The sequence below is a fragment of the Microtus ochrogaster genome, linkage group LG1, assembly GCF_000317375.1.
Source record: "Microtus ochrogaster isolate Prairie Vole_2 linkage group LG1, MicOch1.0, whole genome shotgun sequence".
In the NCBI taxonomy this organism is placed as follows: Eukaryota; Metazoa; Chordata; class Mammalia; order Rodentia; family Cricetidae; genus Microtus; species Microtus ochrogaster.
The window spans coordinates 30486926-30500854 of NC_022027.1; positions in this window are offsets into that span (position 1 = coordinate 30486926).

Genomic DNA, 13929 nt, shown 5'->3' on the forward strand with positions numbered 1-13929 from the left:
AAGATGATATGCTGTCATCTTTTCCTGAATGTGGTTTTAGCAAGTTCTGGGAACAAGTTCTTCTGAGAGGCGCAGACCCTGAGTATAGACCCTCAAATGAACAGCATGCTGTATCTGCCATGGACTTCACAGTGGTGTGAACGGACAGGCAGCGTGCTACTGACACTTAATATTGTGTGCTAGGAACGATGAACGGCACCCATCCATTTGTCCCCTGGCATTTTCAGGGCGATAAAATGAATGATTAAATGAACGAGACTGCAGCACAAAAATGCAGGCGTCCGTCCTGTTGCATGTTAAGCAGGCCACTATCCCAGCCACTGCTGGCTGCCTGCCCACCAGAGATCTGTCACATCAGTCATGTTCCTCACCCCTCCAGCGGATGGCTGGTCTCGGATCTCAATTCAAGTCAATAAGGTATGAACAAAACTCACTGGCAGAGACATTCCAGAATGTTCTTTAAAGGAAACCCTCTGGGCTCCCTTCCTGCCTGAAACTTCGGCATGATGCCGTGGTGAATGGCCATTTTGAGCGCACGGAGTGACAAGCTGGAGGGTGGACACTAAACTGAAAAACAGAAGGAAGTCTGGGCTCCTGATGACATCAGCGTGACGTCATCTCAGTCCTAGTCTTGCTATCTGAGACTTTGTGTTCCACGAGAAAAATAAAACTTCCAGGCTCTTAATCCTATACCACTTAATGTTCTCTTGCTTACCAGATGTAATCCTAATTAGTATAATTCCCTTGGGTCTAAAAGCCCTCAACTTGGAATAACCATGCATTGTTCCTCTGCTTCCTTGATAGTAAACAGCCCTAACCCTAAGCCTTGCCCTGGGGTTTTGCTGGCTGTCCTCTTTATCCCAGGAAGGCTACCTCAGCTATCCACCACCGTTTCTCAGTTTCTTATTGCTTTTCTCTTTGCTAAACAGAGGTGAGGTGAGGGCCAAATTGGATTCAGGAATAGAAAGTCACTATAAGGCTTGGCACGGTGGTGTAAAACTTTAATCCTAGACCCAGAGAAGTAGAGGCAGGTAGGTCTCTGTAAGCTCAAGGCCAGCCTGGCCTAGATAAGCAAGTTCCAGGACAGCCAGAGTTACCAGGCAAGATCCTGCCTCGAAAGAATAGAACCCAATCAAATCAAATCAAGTTAAGTCACTGTAGGAATGTGTGCTGGTGTATATGTCCAACTGACCTGAAGTGACCAGTTAAAAAAAGCGATAACGACCAATAACAATGTTTACAGGTTCCTAGTGATGCCCCCGATTCCTTCTCCCTACACTGAAATCCTGCCTAGACTGTGGACAACCACTAAGCCTGGATTGTACTGAAAGCAACAGAAAAGGGCCTCTGACAGAAGTCAAGGTCAACAGAGGGCCCAGGGCAGAGCCTTGAAGAAGGTACTCCTAGGACACTGGCCAGACTTAATCAAGATACTCCTCCCTGAGAACCTGCAGTCAGGTGGGGCTGGAGCCAATTCAATCACGTTTTCATTCCAGCTTCTTTCAAAACACTGAACAATGATCTCTTTTTTTCCTTGCCAGTAGGTCCTTTGAGAAAGCCAGTTGTAACCTACCACTTTTAAAGAGTAAGAGAAACCAGTTTGGAGAGACGATTCATCTACTATAGGCTAAGGCTCACAACCAAAATATCAAGAGAATAAGAGACACAGAAGGCAGAGTACTTGCCTAGGAAGCAACTCAGTGTTGGTATTTTCCATTTCTCTCCTTCACCCTTTATTTCCTCAGAAGCAGAAATTGGCCTCTTTCACTAGGACTTAGGTCATTATGGCCCTTTATAAATGTCATTCATGCAGAAGAGGTTGTCACACAGTGAAGGTGAGGTGTTGACTTGCTTGGAAGCCAGGGGTACATGCTGGTGTCTACTCACACTCACAATGACAGGCGATGAGGAGGGAGACTTCCCAGCCAGGCCCTTTGCAGCAGTCCCATGACGCCTCTTAGCATTATACTTTGATTGGGAAGGCTGCCATCCAACAAGCCTGGTCCCTCTACCGGACTCTCTGAGCACATACATGTGACATAAGCTAAAAGCATATAAGAGGGCAGAAGTCAACAGCACCCATCAGATACCACACACTGGGTCCCTAACGCCCAACACCCCCAGAGTACTCTAATCTGAGGCAAGCATCAGTGATGGGCCACTATCTCGGAGCCACAGTTCATCCTGCATGTTTTACCAAAGCTTCCTACAGGCTCAGGCTCTGAAGGTCACTATATGTACATGGCCAGGATCCCAGAGATCACAACATCTGTTAACAGATACAATGCAGCTGTATCCAAGATGCATGGCTATCATGTGTTAAAGATGTCAAATTCAGTGAAACAGAAGGACTAAGTCCATGAGCTCTACTCTCTGATATATCAGTTTGCAACAGATCTTTTACAAGGTAGATTTAAGAGTTTGCAGCACCAAAACTTTGGTATGAGAACTGCATGTTAAATACCTTCATTAGTTCACACCACAATGCATCAATATTTAAGGCATGAAGTGTACACCATAAATGTGTTCTTGGAGACAGGGTATCAGGTAGCCCATGCTAGCCTTGAATTCCCTATATTGTTAAGGACAACCTTGAACTCCTAATCCTCCTGTCTCTGCCCCTCAGTTTCTGGGATAACAGGTGTACACCACTACCCTTGGTTTATATGGTGCTGGGGATCAAACCCAAGGCTTTGTGCGTGGTAGTTAAGTGCTCTACCAACTGAGTTACGTCCCCAGCTCAGTCATTTTTGTCAAGTTAAAAAATATTTATATGTATATCTATTGAATAAAGTAACAGCACAGAATGGTCAAAAATGCTAAATTGTAGCCAGGCAGTGGTGATGCACGCCTTTTATCGCAGCACTTGGGCGGAAAACAGGAGGACCTCTGAGTTTGAGGTCAGCCTGGGCTACAGAGTGAGTTCCTGGACTGCCAGGGGTATACAGAGAAACCCTGTCTTAAAAAAAAAAAAAACAAATCAAAACTAAATTGAAGCAGGTGGAGGTGTATGCCTGCAATCCCTCCATCAGAAGATGGAGGCAGGAGGATCAAGAATTCAAAGTCATCCTCAGCCACATATAAAGGTCCAGGCCAGTTTATTCCTCCTGAAGCCTTATCTCAAAATAATGAGATCAAAAGAGCAAAATGTCTCTCCTCAGCAACTATCCACAGGACAATGTTCCCCACCGTCAGCCACAACCCTCGAGGCCCTATGCAAAGAGACCCTGATCTCCTGGTTGCCTGAGTCTTCCCAGTTCAATAGCCACCTGAAGAAATAGCTCCTGGGTCCTCTTACTGTCCCTTCTAAGGGGAGGAAAAGGTGGTCTACTGACCAGTAATGGTGAAGGCCTTTGAAGGGTCAAAAGGCAAGTCTAAGGTTAGCTCCGAATTCTTAGTCTTTGCCAGCAAACGCTAGGGCTGATAATGGAGGGCATCGTGTATATATTAAGCTTCTGATGACTAATGTGTATTTTCGGAAAGGCTGGTGTCAACCTACTTAGGCAGCACTGGTGTGGGGGAGGAGGTGCAAGGGCAGGTGTTGAGGCCCATACTTCCTTGAGGTGGGGGTTTCCTCCCCAGAGAGCCTCATCCTGAAGAGGTGACTGGATTTCTGTCAGTCTGGGGTTCCTCCCTCACAGTTCTTTCCCAAGTGCAAATTATTACCAATTGTGTGATTGCCAACACTTTCCCTCAGCTTCCTTGAGGTGTTCTGGTCATGGGGTAGCGTGGGCAGGAGATGAATGAAAGTTCTGTTGGGGCAGCTAAGTATGAATTCTTGTCCCTGTAGCCCCCCAGGTTGCCACAGCCTGCGCCAGTGATGCTATCCCTCCATCACTGCTTGGCCAATCCTCAGGAAGGAAGCATCTAGAAGCTGAAAAGGGCAAGGTGTGGGAGCCTCCCCTATATCCCAAAGGCATTCATCCCAGAAGCCCCATGGTGTTGGCTGCGTGATTTCTAACCCTCAAGAGAACTCTGAGATATCAAATGTGAGTTGTGAGGAGTCAGAAAGCTTGTCAGGGCAGCAACAGGGAACTAATACATCCCAAGGAGAAGAAAAGATGGCGATAGGGCAGGAACAGGACGCTGATACACGTGCAGAGGAATTTCCACCAGGACCGTTTCTCTTTAGGTCTCCTGTATATCCTCCCCAGTGTGTCCTCTGGTCTTGGCACAGTTGGACCAGAACCTGCCTTACCTTTGGCTTTGGGTGATATAGGAGAGTCTTCTGTTTTGTGTTGATTTCATTGGTTAAATAAAGAAATTGCCTTGGCTTTTTGATAGGGCAGAAAATTAGGTAGGTGGAGTAGACAGAACAGGATGCTGGGTAGAAGGCAGTGTGGCAGCCATGATTCCCCTTCCTGAGATGGACGCCGATTAGACTCATCCCAGCAAGCCACAGTCAAGTGGCGATACATATTATTAGAAATGGGTTGAATCAATATGTAAGAGCTAGCCAATAAGAGGTTAGAACTAATGGGTCAGGCAGTGTTTAAATGGATACAGTTTCTGTGTGATTATTTCCAGGGCTAAGCTAGCTGTGCGGGAGCCGGGTGGGACGAAAAGCAGGCCTGCTCGCCTCATCACTACACTTGGGTTTATGTTCCTCTCCACAATGCCTCTGACACCTGGCCAAAATTATCAGCAAAGGTCACCAACAGGCTCCCCCACCGTCTCCTTTGGCCACGCCTTCTTTTGGGAAGCTATAGAGGTGGGTCTCCATGTCTGAAACTATAATTTCCTGCAAACCTACATTAGAAACACCTGCTTGGGCATCTTGAGTCCACTGGTATAATTAGCATGGCAAGCATGTGCTAAGAATACAAGGGCTCAGGCCCTTGTATGATAAAAACGTTCATGTTAGAGAATCTACTTATGTCTTATACGACAAAGCTGCCGATGCATGACCTAAGGTGTGTGCCCTTTAAAAAAAATTACATGCACCTGCCTCTTGCCCCGACTATGACAGGAACCAAGATAAATACAAGCCTGCAAATTTCCTCTTACAGAATAATTGTGGTATTATTGTTCACCCTTGATTAAACACCTTAAGTGTGCTGAGAAGAGTTCCTTGCGGGGAACAGGCCCCGAGCCACCAATGAGGCCACCCACACAGGAATGTCCAGACACGCAACAGTGAAAAGGGACAAACTGAGAAGGAGGTGGGGAACAGGGGATGCCAGTCACCAGCAAGAAGCACATCTCATTTCTGCCATCCTTGTGTGTACCTCGGCCAAAACAGAAGAAATAGAAACAGTCACTCAGAGGGTGTTCTGGTCAACTTTATGTCAGCTTGACACGAGCTATAGTCATCTGGGGAAAGAACCTCAGTCGGGAAAATGCCTCCATCTGATGGCCAGGAAGCAAGTCTGGGGGACATTTTCTGGATTATTGACTGATGCAGGAGGGCCCAGCCCACTGTGGGTGGTGTCACCTTGTTCCTAAATGTCCAAGAAAGAAAACTGAGCAAGCCAGGGAATATGCCAGTAAACAGTGTTCCTCAATGGCCTCTGCTTCAGTTCTTGCCTTGAATTCCTTCCTCGGCTTCCTTTAGTGATTGCTCTGCAGTGATTGGGAAGTGTCAATCAAATAAACTTTTCTCCCAGAGTTGCTTTTGGTCATGGTGTTTATCACAACAGTAGAAAGAAAACTAGAATGAAGGGTGATAGCATTCTGAATTTCTCATTTAAGGACGTCATTTACTTATTTGAAATAACTTGTCATTGTAAAATCCAATGCTATGTATGATTAACATAAGCCAATAAAATTTAAAATAAGTAAATGAATAAATTTGTAGGTCCTACATGAATTAAAGAAATGACTTGCTTACAGATGTATTTATTTGTGCTCAGTTTCAGAAGTTTCTGTCCATCCTGGTGAGAGAGGCAGCCAGGACAAAGAGAGAGGTATACCCTCAAAGGTATGCCTTTGCTTGATAAGCTATTTCTTCCAGTTAAGTTCCATCTCATGAAGCTTCTGCCATGCCCCCAGATAGCACCATCTAGCCAAGAACCAAGCATCTGGAACCATGATCCAGTGGTAATAACCGATATCCAAACCCTAACATTCATACCACCTTTTTTCAAAACCATAAATACATAAGGGCACGCACACAACACAATCCAACTTAGTGATATTTGCCCACACTGGTTCACAGCCATCAACACCTAGACCAGGTCTTATTGGCACAGACACAAAGAGAGAAAATGGGCATTCTGTAGAGTGCCAGGGGCGCCAGGGCATTGGGAGCGCCAGGCACTAAGGAGAAAGGAGAAGGGTGGGTCCCTACCTTGTCTGGAAATGATGCTGGAGATCGCAGCGCTGCAGCACCTCGGTGCAGTGCTCTGGGAATGGGCAGGTGACCAGCAGCTTGTTAAGAAGCTTGTTGACCAGGATGCTGGACTTCTTGCAGTGCTGCAGAACCACGGGCTTGCGATCCACAGGGCAAAAGTCTTTCTCCACCAGGAAGTTGGTGAGACACAGGGTGCAGTAGGTGTGTCCGCACGGCGTGTCCAGAGGGTCCAGCAATGCTTGCAGGCAGATGTGGCAGATGAGGTCATCATCGACATCTTCCGTGTAGGTGTAGAAGTGGTTTTCCTCGGGAGAGTGGTGCTGGCCACACACGGCGCACAGAGGTTCAGGGCTGGGATCGGGGTCATCAGCTAGGTCTGGTTGGTTCATGGCTGAGCAAGGACCAGGAACGTAGTGTTTCCTCAGGAGGAGGTCAAGAGAGTTTAAGAGCCACCCAAGAGAGAAACCTACAAGAGAAGAAGGCAGTTCATGTTCACAGTACAGCCTGAGAGGACTAGGGATTTTGTGAGCAGGGGACAGTGCTAAGCGGGAACTCAGAAGGCCAGGCCCGAGATCTACTCTAAACGCTTGGACAATTCTCTTTGCCTCATCGGACCTCCATTTCATTTTGCAGGGATAATGCAGACCTACAAGACCCTCATGTTGAGAGATTAATAACACTTGGGTCCTGTCTGCTGGTGAAATGTGTAAATCACAAGAAGAAATATAATTTGCTAATAAAATCAAATAGACCTCTTATCAGATTCTTTGTCAGACCAGAGCAATAAATATTAATTAAAGAACAAAGACTGAAGACTCTTTGCCATCTTTCTTCAAAGTTCAGACAGAGCAGAACACCAGAGCCTTCAATGAGTCAGCTAAACTAGCGTGCCTTCTGCATTTTCACGATGGTTATGACCTGGATTGTTTTCTGTCTTCATTACCATCCTCAGTTGGGAGTTGTCACTAGTTAAGTGGCCTCTGGGTTCAACCTACCATTCCTGTGTGTGGATGGCTTCAGCCAGGAAAGGGTTAACAATAGCCTATCTTATAGGGCTGCTGTGGGGATTACAGAAGGTCAGTAAAGATCCTGGATTTTTACCGGGCATACATGGAGTACGACTTAACCACTAGTGGCTTCTCAGGTGGTTCGGACTTTGTCTTTAGCTCTGGTGGCCTAGAAACTGAAGCTTCAGTTCTTACAAGGGAGTCTTCCTGCTTTGTCATAACAGAAGCCTTTGATCCAATTCTACTTTAAAGTATTTCCCCAGAAGAACACCATAGCAGTATGTCTTTTCTTTCAACACAGAAAGGGTCCTCAAAGAATGGTTTGGTTTTAATATTTGGTTTTACTATTTGGATGTTTCTTAGACAATCAATAAATACTTTCAATTACCAACTCTAGACCAGGCTGTGAGTTGAGGGGGAGACCTCAAAACACACATGAAGAAGGCAATTTTGGGGAGTCCCCAGTCCAGAGAGGAGGAGGTGGGCATTCACAGAACATGGCAGAGACCAGGTAACCATTGCCAGCCAGGACTCTGCCACTGTTTATGCCAAGGGAGCATCTGGCTTCCGCTCACCTCCAACACAACCCTTCAGAAACAAGCACAGACTTGCAGCTTTCCACAGGGCCATGAAGACACGTGACCTAGACAGGGGGTTGGTCGGGGGAGGCTGTGGGAGGAACGTGGCGGTCATGTACTACGCTGCGTTGTTCTTCTTTTCCAAACATTGATCTTGTTTGTCCAAACACAGCCTTATCTCGGAAAGAAAATACATGCCTTCCAACTTTCTCCAAGTCAGCTTTGGTGTTTACATTTCCAAACTCATCTCGGATGCCTGAACAGTCGAACAGTCGGGACAAGGGGCTGAAGTGAAATGCCTGTATTGCCAGAGCCCTTGGGAAGCCCAGCAGTTTACTTCTCTCTCACTGAGCCCACAGAAGGCAAAAGGGAGCCGATTCAGGAGGGGGCAAGTTCCTGTCAGAGCACAAGGAGGCATATATGGCTGCTGTGTCTTCCCGAGGTGCTAAGTGAAGACACTGGAAGTTCATAGGAAATGCTTGCAGGGAGACCAGAAACAATTAAAAAGAAATCTGAGAATGGAAATGGGTTGCCTGAAAGGTTTTGAAGGGAGAGAGGTTATTGCTGAAGGGAGAGGGGTTCCAAAGGGTAAACTGAGGCTCTAATCTTTGGAGATTCTCCTAGAGTTCTGTCATGCACTCCCGCTTGCTCCGGTTCTATCCTTTCTCTTTCTGCTGTACGAGACAGTCTAACCGGAGATCAGGCTCCAGCTCGGGTACCATTGAAAAAGCAGTTTCTCATTGGTGCACCGTCCTCCTTCACAGACATGGTGGTGTAGACCTGATGCAGGGTTTGGAAAGTGTGTTCTGGGAGGAGTCATGTGCCTCACTTCCAGGCACTAAAGGTGGGAGAAGACCAGAAGAGATCCTGGCTCATTTGCTGTGGTCCAGGCAAATGCCTCCCAAAAGTTCATATGGTACGGGCTTGGTCTCCATGGTGCTGCTGCTGGGAGGTGAGGGTGTGGAGCCTTGAGAGGCGGGGCATAGGGCAGATCATATGGCCATTGCGATGTGCCTTTAACATTTTTTTATTATAAAATATTACACATAAGGAAGTTTTAAGCAAGTGTATAATGTACTTTAAACACAGTCCACAGGACATCCCCATTGCTCGCTCTCTTTAGACTTCCTTCCCTCCCATGAGTCCCCTTGTGCCCAGTTCTCTATGCTGACTCGCTCACAGTGTCTGCACAGCAGGAGCAAAGGAAGGATGCTGACTGAGGCCTTTCATTATCATAACGTGAAGTTGATGAATGCGTGACCTTTGCCCTCCCTTGCCTGGATTGCGCTGGCACATCACATTCTTTATACGCATTCTGTGCTAAGAATCCTGCGTCAGAAAACAAACAAGAAGACCCTGTAGGTCAGTAGACTAGAGAAAACCCCATTCACAACTAGATTCCTAAGATTCTGTGTTAAGAGGAATGGTGTGTGTGTGTGTGTATGTGTGTGACAGAGTCTCACTATATATGAGACCAGGGTGCTTTCAAACTCAGAGACCTCCTGCCTCTGCCTCCTGAGTGCTGGGATTAAAGCCATGCACCACCATCCCTATCCGGATGGATGTTTTTATAACTTTGCTTCTTAACTATTTACTGAGAATTTCCCACGTGCTAGGCACTGCGCTGAAGACATTATTAGATTGTGTCATTTCCATCCTCACAACACCTCATGACATCTTTTAATTAAACAGACCAGGAAACTGGAGTATGGCACGTAAGTGACTGGCCACTCAGCCACATTCGAGAGGAAACTAGGCAGGCAGGGCGGCCAGTCTCTACCCTTGCCCTAACTTCCCAGCTCTTTGTTCCAGGGCATCTTTCTCCACAGTAAAACAGCCAGGACTCCAATACTGTAGCACTTCAATATAAAAGACCTAGGAAATCAGAAGAATTTAAATCTCTTTACATCTCATGATAAGTAGAGCTGCCAAAGTTCGGAGAAGACAGAGTCCTCGCCTCTAAGGAGACCTGGAGTGCTCCAGGGACAGAATTAGCTCAAGAAGGTTAGCAAGCCTCTCAGGCCTCAGCTCAAACTCCAATGCCTCCCTGTTCTTCACCTCCCCTGCTTCCTCCCTCCCCTCTCTTACCTCCAACCTCTCTCCCCTTTCTCTCACCCCCACCCCCATCTCCTCCCCCCTCAGAGTAATGAATCCACTGGCTCCTGGCCAGATGGTAAACCAATTTCTTAATGTAATGTTAATGTAAACACCACTTACATATATTTTTGTGAATTTACATTAGACTAAATAAAGTCCACATAAATAAAAACGGGCCTGGGAGAGGGTTGGCTGAACAAGCCGTTTGTGCTCTACAGCAACAGACCAGGTGGACTTTGGAAGATAAGATTCCTTCAATTTACCTGGAAGTTCTTTTCTTATTCTATCTTATGAGCATATATGATATCCTTCTTTTAGATGTGCGTGCGCCTGGCTGCCGATGTGAGAAGACAGGATCAAGAAGCATTTATCCTAACAGATAAATGCTTTTCTCTCCTAAAAAGTAAGGTTCAGGGCCCAGGATGGTAGAGAGTATTTGTTTAAATAAGCTCAGTATGGTAGGTCAGTCCTTCTGGTCCTGGCCAGGGTGGGGAGATGGCAGGGAGATGTGGGATGTGGCTTTCCTACACTTCAGAGTGAGAAAGAAAACACAAAGCAGAAGCCATACTCTCTTGGTTTCCCACACCTTCTTTTCCCCCTTGGTCTCCCTGCTTCTCTTTTCATTTAGAGCAGGACAGAAGAATTCATGACTTTCAGACTTCCGGGATCTACCAGGAAAAAGAGTCTCAACAAGGGACTGATCGTCTACTTTGGGTCATCCTTGGAACTTGTCTGTGGGGGATTTTCTTAATAGATATGGAAAAACCCAGGCGACCGCGGGCGACACCACTCCCTAGGCAAGGCGGGTGGAAAACCCGAGCAGAGTGTAAGCAAACCAGCAAACAAGCATGCATTCATTTTTCTCTGGTCTTGAATGTGGATGTGATGTGACTGTTTCTCTCAAGTTCCTGCCACGGTGACTTCTCTTGAATAATGGACCATAACCTGGAATTGTCAGCTTACAACTAACGCCTTCCTCCTCCAGTTAGCTTTCTGTCGGGGTATTTTATCAGAGCAGTAGAGATGAAACTAGAACGGGAGGCCACTAGAGCAAGATGGCCCTGGTGGGCTCCGGCACCCTCTTTCCTCTTCCAGGGCACCCTGAAAGCTCACAGAAAGCGAATGGATAAATGCATCACTCGGCATCACTGAGCATTTGTATGCTACTGGAAGAACAATTTCACCCTAAATCACCTCTGAAATTGTTTCCTGAGTCCTGATTTCTAACAGGGGGAGATTCCATATCATCAAAGGAATCCCAGCGGGCACAGAGAGCTCAGGTGTGGAGTTCTTGCTCATCAGGCACAAGGCCCAGCACTATAAAACTAAACAAATAAGGAAATCAATGAGAGAATTAAGATGGTCCCTCCATTGTTGGAATGGTAGCTATGTCTTGCATCAGTATCCTTTCAAAGGTGATGCACAGATACTGCATTGAAAGGAACTTTTGAGAGTGGTCCTTCTATAAAATAGATCATCCCCCACCCCCTCGGGATATCAGGGGAAATGTTTATATACCGAGTGAGAATTTGTCTCCTGATAGCTCTGCCTGCTCTGGGGTACGCAGAATTGCCCTGGGGAACTTAACAGAATATGACCAGATCCTTAGTGCTTTAGTATGTGAAGATATGACCTTCTCTGGACTGAACTGGATCCATCCAGTTTTTAGTCTCTATGAGGCTGAGCAACTCTTCTCAGCAAGCACCCCAATCTGTTAGAGTGTCTCCTACACTGGAAAGGGTAAGTTCCAAAAGCCCAGGAGGAAGGGAAGCGAGTATCTGGGCTGTTGAGTATTCTAGGCTGTTGATTCTCAGCCAGTCTAGGATGCTTCTTCCATGCTGGTGGGTGACTACCCAGGAGATGCTGCACTGAGCAATGGTGAGAATCATTGGCTATGGAGGGGAGAAAAGAAAGAGATGGGGGAGACAGAAGAAGAAGACAAAGAGAGAAGAGAGACGGACAGTGGGAGAGAGGGAGAGAGCCATCCTTGTGTGAGGGTTCTAAATTCTGGCTTCAATCAACCACAGGCTGGGGTCGGGGAAGGCATCTATACTAAATATGTAACCTTTCCCTGTTATTATCCCTTAAAACATCAGCAGAACAACACCCCTACACTGTATTAGATACCGTAAGTAATTTAGGAAAGATTTAGGGCACACAGGAGGATATATGATTATTAAGTGAATATAATGCACCTTTTTATAGAAGGAACTCTATGTCTGTGGGCAGGAAGGGAGTTCTGGAAGTATCCAATCTGCAGAGGGACAGCACTCATAGGTAGACAGATGGATTGAGAGATAAGATCTGGGGCTTTAAGGAGATGCATGAAGCTTTTGGAAGCATAAACAAGGTCTGTGAACATGACTGAGAAAATGGAAAGCTATTTAGTGTCTTTCTATAAACAGAAGAAGTCTTTCAGTGGCTAGATAGTCTGGTATTAGAGCCCACAGTATTCTGTTAGTTCCTAGAACAGACGGTATTTGGGACATTTTGGGCTCCTGTTTCATTAATTTCATTTTTAACTATATGAACCACACACAATGCAAGAAAACAAAAGTAGAAACCAATTAAACACACAATCAGTGATATTTTTCCCACCCAAATCACAAATGTTAATATGCACTGAAATTCCCCAGCATGTGAAAAGGTTGAAGTGATGAACAGAGAGAAGCCCATGGAAGAGTGACAGGAAGAAATAGAACCCTTCTGCTCCAGCCACCTCCTCCACCCAAAACAAGAGTACTTGGAAAGAAAAGCATCCTGAGAGGCCTCCTTGTCGTCCTAGATCGCCACCGTTGTTCCAAAGTTGGGGAAGAGGCAATGGCTGGAAGCTTTGCCTACAGAAAGCTCCTCACCATCATAGTGTGTTGAGAAAGCCCATCGAATCTAGCACTACAAAACACACTTATCCTGCTGGTGCTGTGCTGAGCCATGCCACAGCCTGAGAGGAAAGGAAGGAACTGCAATAATAACTCCTAAATAAGCATAGCTTCCCAAGCTGTCTTTAAATTAGTTCTGACCCTTTATCCAACAGAGGCTGTTGCCTTCCTTTCAATTTTCCAAAGAGCACTAAATAGTAAGATGCCTCCCACCGTCCTTCCCCCACATCATGGCATGAACACCCCTCCAGGAGGGCCGAGCCTCCTGCAGTTTGCCACATCTGGGCAATGTCCTCGATGACAAGAAGGGCTCATTGCTTGGCTGGGGCCTCATGAACTCAGGCAACAAAGCTTCTGCAGGACCCAGATGCCTTGTCCTCTCCTCTCGGCCAGCTCTGCACTGCCTTTCCCTTTGCTGAAGCAAGGTGCCCCTCTTGTGAACCATTAGGCAAGTCGCACACCTGGTGTCTCTACCAAGCACAAAGTGAGGTGGAGCTGTAACTCATGTAGAGCTTACAGCTTAGTGGCGCACCTCTGAGGCATTGGCCAAGGCCATAGTTTCCTCATTGCACCTGGCTGGCTACCAGGACTGATGCAAGGAAAATATGAAGACTCACCAAGGCTATTAATCCCAGGGCTGGGTCTAAGCCACAGTGGTGACACCCCACTTTCCCTACTCAGACTTCTAAGAAAATTAGTGATAAGGCCTTGATTATAGGTGAAGCATGTAAGGCCTTGGAGTGCAAAATGTAAGAAGCCAAAAAAAAGCAAAACCAAAAGACGTTCAGTAATGTGACCTTAATAGTCTTTATATTAGTCTTTGTTGTGACAAAGTGCCTAAGAAAGGCAAATCAAGGAAAGACAGACAGACAGACACACACACCACCCACAGTTTGAAGGGATCTAGACCATCATGGCGGGGAAGGCCGAAGTGTGAGGCACTGGCCACATTGTACCCACAGTCAGGAAGCAGTGAGAGGTGAATGCCAGTGCTTGGCTCAGCCCCTATCACAGGCCAAGCCAGCTTCTTTATTCATTAACCAATAAAAGCAACACCAACACAACATATACAGAAG